The sequence below is a fragment of the Electrophorus electricus genome, chromosome 16, assembly GCF_041902795.1.
Source record: "Electrophorus electricus isolate QZ-2024a chromosome 16, ASM4190279v1, whole genome shotgun sequence".
Taxonomy (NCBI): domain Eukaryota; kingdom Metazoa; phylum Chordata; class Actinopteri; order Gymnotiformes; family Gymnotidae; genus Electrophorus; species Electrophorus electricus.
This window is the reverse complement of record NC_137512.1, coordinates 23757501-23760868: the sequence shown is the minus strand read 5'-3', so window position 1 is coordinate 23760868 and position 3368 is coordinate 23757501.

The window sequence follows — 3368 nt, the reverse complement described above, 5'->3', positions numbered from 1 at the left end:
GCAAACTGATTTGATCACCCGCAAGTCTTTAACCCTAAATCCTTGAAAACAATGAACAAATTCATTTTGTGAAATTATATTTAACATTACATATTTAAAATGTATATATTTTAAATAGTGCAGTGCTTCTGGAATATTGTGGTAGGAAGACTCTCACACCAGCTTCCTGTGATCTCTGATACGATATTTACAAGTACGCACTCTCTTTCTGTCTCTCTCTCTCTGTCTCTCTCTCTCTCTCTCTCTCTCTCTGTCTCTCTCTCTCTCTCTCTGTCTCTCTCCTCTCTCTCTCTCTCTGTCTCTCTCTCTCTCTCTCTCTCTCTGTCTCTCTCTCTCTCTCTGTCTCTCTCTCTCTCTTCTCTGTCTCTCTCTGTCTCTCTCTCTCTGTCTCTCTCTCTCTGTCTCTCTCTCTCTCTCTCTCTCTCTCTCTCTCTGTCTCTCTCTCTCTGTCTCTCTCCTCTCTCTCCCTCTTCTCTCTCTGTCTCTCTCTCTCTGTCTCTCTCTCTCTCTCTCTCTCTCTCTCTCTCTGTCTCTCTGTCTCTCTCTCTCTGTCTCTCTCTCTCTCTCTCTCTGTCTCTCTCTCTCTCTCTCTCTGTCTCTCTCTCTCTCTCTCTCTGTCTCTCTCTCTGTCTCTCTCTCTCTCTCTCTCTCTGCTCTCTCTCTCTCTGTCTCTCTCTCTCTCTCTCTCTCTCTCTCTCTCTCTCACAGAGAGGTTAGAGAGATGGTGAGAAAGAGATAAAGGAGTGTAGATAGAACAAGGGAGAGAGAATAAAAGAGAGAGAGAGGGAAGAGAATGGGTGGTAGAAGAGAAGAGAAGAGAGAGATGTATTCCCCCCATCACACCTATTACCCTTGAAATTTAAGAAGCTTATTAAGAGCAACATATCAGAGGTGTGTGTGTGAACTGTTGTCAGGTGTGGAGTGTGTGCGTGTGCGTGCGTGTGTGTGTGTGTGTGTGTGTGTGTGTGTGTGTTAATGGAGGTGGAAAGAGTGTGTGAATCTATGCGTATTTGAGGGCTGGAGATATTGGCTGCTGTCATCACTTGAGAGGAACAGTGTGAGATGTTCAGATGCTGATGGAAGGTTTCAGTACTGAATGGTGTGAGATGTTCCGAACCTAAGGGCAGTTTTCAGTACTTAAATGCTGCCTTTGTGTCTTTTTAAAAGCTCCTAGTTGCAGACAATGGCCTTCCTGTAATATTCCAGTGCCCCAACACTAATGTCTCAAAATTGCATCTCATCAACTAGCTAACTCCTGCTTAAGTGGTATACAATTAGTGAAAATGTTATCGCAACTAATTTTTTATTCAAGGTGGTATAAAATTTGGTCTATAGACAAGGTGGTCTAAAGTGTGTGTGTGAGTGTGGGTGTGTGTGGGTGTTTGTGTGTGTGGCAGCTGAGGAGCTGAGAAGCGCTCAGGAGACGCAGGTCCTCCACCTTCTTCTTCTCCACCTTGTGCTTCTCAGTCTGACCTCCTGACCACCTCCATGTCTGACCTCAGCTGCTCTTCTGCCCTGTAGCATGAGCCGTTCTGACGACAGTGTAGTCTGGGACTTTAGGTGGCTCACACCTGCCTCTGGGCTACAATATGAGAGAGTATTTGGCATTTTTAATGGCTCTCTCGCTCCCACTCTTTCCTCGTTTAGAGATTCTTGGTAGTTCACCTTCTTTCCCTCCTGCTGGAATCAATTATTCATTCTATGTTCAGCGATGAGGGAGGCAGCACGAAACAAGAGTGACGTGTTCCAGTCAATAACTCATCGGCGGGTCATTGTTTCTGGAGAGGAGACGGTGGACTTCCACACAACTGAAGAGGAGAAACTCTCGTCTGGAGAACAACAACAGGCCAGAGCTCCTGCTAAACTTCTGAAGGAGCGAATCAAACTTCTAATGACACTCCCTGCTACTTGCCTTGTTTCTCCCCTTAAGCCATGTTGGTGCCCAGTGAAGAGACTTACTGTGACCTTGAGTTCTACCGCACACAGCTCATTTAATCAGGCCATATTCTAGGAACATAAGGCTGTACTAAGAACTCATCCTGCCTGTCCTCAGCTCTTGTTTTAGTGGCAGTGAAGGAGATCTAAACCATCAGCATTGATAATAGCTCTTTAACTGCTCTCCCAGTCTGGCACTGTCTCTCCGTGTCTTTTTATCTCTCTTTGTCTCTCTGTCTCTTTTTCAATGGTTCACCTCTTCTCTTACTCTCTTTCTCTCTGTCCGTCTCTCAGCACTAGCGACAGAGGGCAGGGTGTGGCATGCCGTCTGCTAAACTGAGGGTGTGACTTCACAGTTTGGGCGAGAGATCCTGGATGACAGAGACTGAGAGAGTGAGGGAGAGAGAGAGAGAAGGAGGGAAGGAGAGATGTGGAGCAATGGAGAGGGAGGGTGGGAGCATGGGATTGAGAGGGACAGAGAGAACAAAGTAGGTGAGCCACTGCTGAAGAACCCTGAAGAACTCTCAGCATGATGATTGAAGAACTCTCAGTATGACTGAAGAACTCTCAGTATGATGATTGAAGAACTCTCAGCATGATGATTGAAGAACTCTCAGTATGACTGAAGAACTCTCAGTATGATGATTGAAGAACTCTCAGTATGATGATTGAAGAACTCTCAGTATGACTGAAGAACTCTCAGTATGACTGAAGAACTCTCAGTATGATGATTGAAGAACTCTCAGTATGACTGAAGAACTCTCAGTATGACTGAAGAACTCTCAGCATGATGATTGAAGAACTCTCAGTATGACTGAAGAACTCTCAGCATGATGATTGAAGAACTCTCAGTATGACTGAAGAACTCTCAGCATGATGATTGAAGAACTCTCAGTATGATTGAAGAACTCTCAGCATGATGATTGAAGAAATCTCAGTATGACTGAAGAACTCTCAGCATGATGATTGAAGAACTCTCAGTATGACTGAAGAACTCTCAGCATGATGATTGAAGAAATCTCAGTATGACTGAAGAACTCTCAGCATGATGATTGAAGAACTCTCAGTGTGACTGAAGAACTCTCAGCATGATGATTGAAGAACTCTCAGGATGACTGAAGAACTCTCAGTATGAATGAAGAACTCTCAGTATGATGACAGAAGAACTCTTAGTATGCATCATGCAAACAACACATTCACTTTCTCAGCTCCACAGAGGAGAGCAGTGTTCCTTTAACTCAAGATTCAAATTCACGAGTAGATTAATTTAAATCAACTACAATATCACAAGATTATCAAATGATTTAGAGTGTACCATAACAAATCAAACACTAATGTGGAATTTTTGAACAAAATACTGAACTGTTTGGTCTGGTCATCGATCGTTAGATTTGACCCAGGGCCCTTGGCTCAGGGCCCTTGATGCCCGCTAC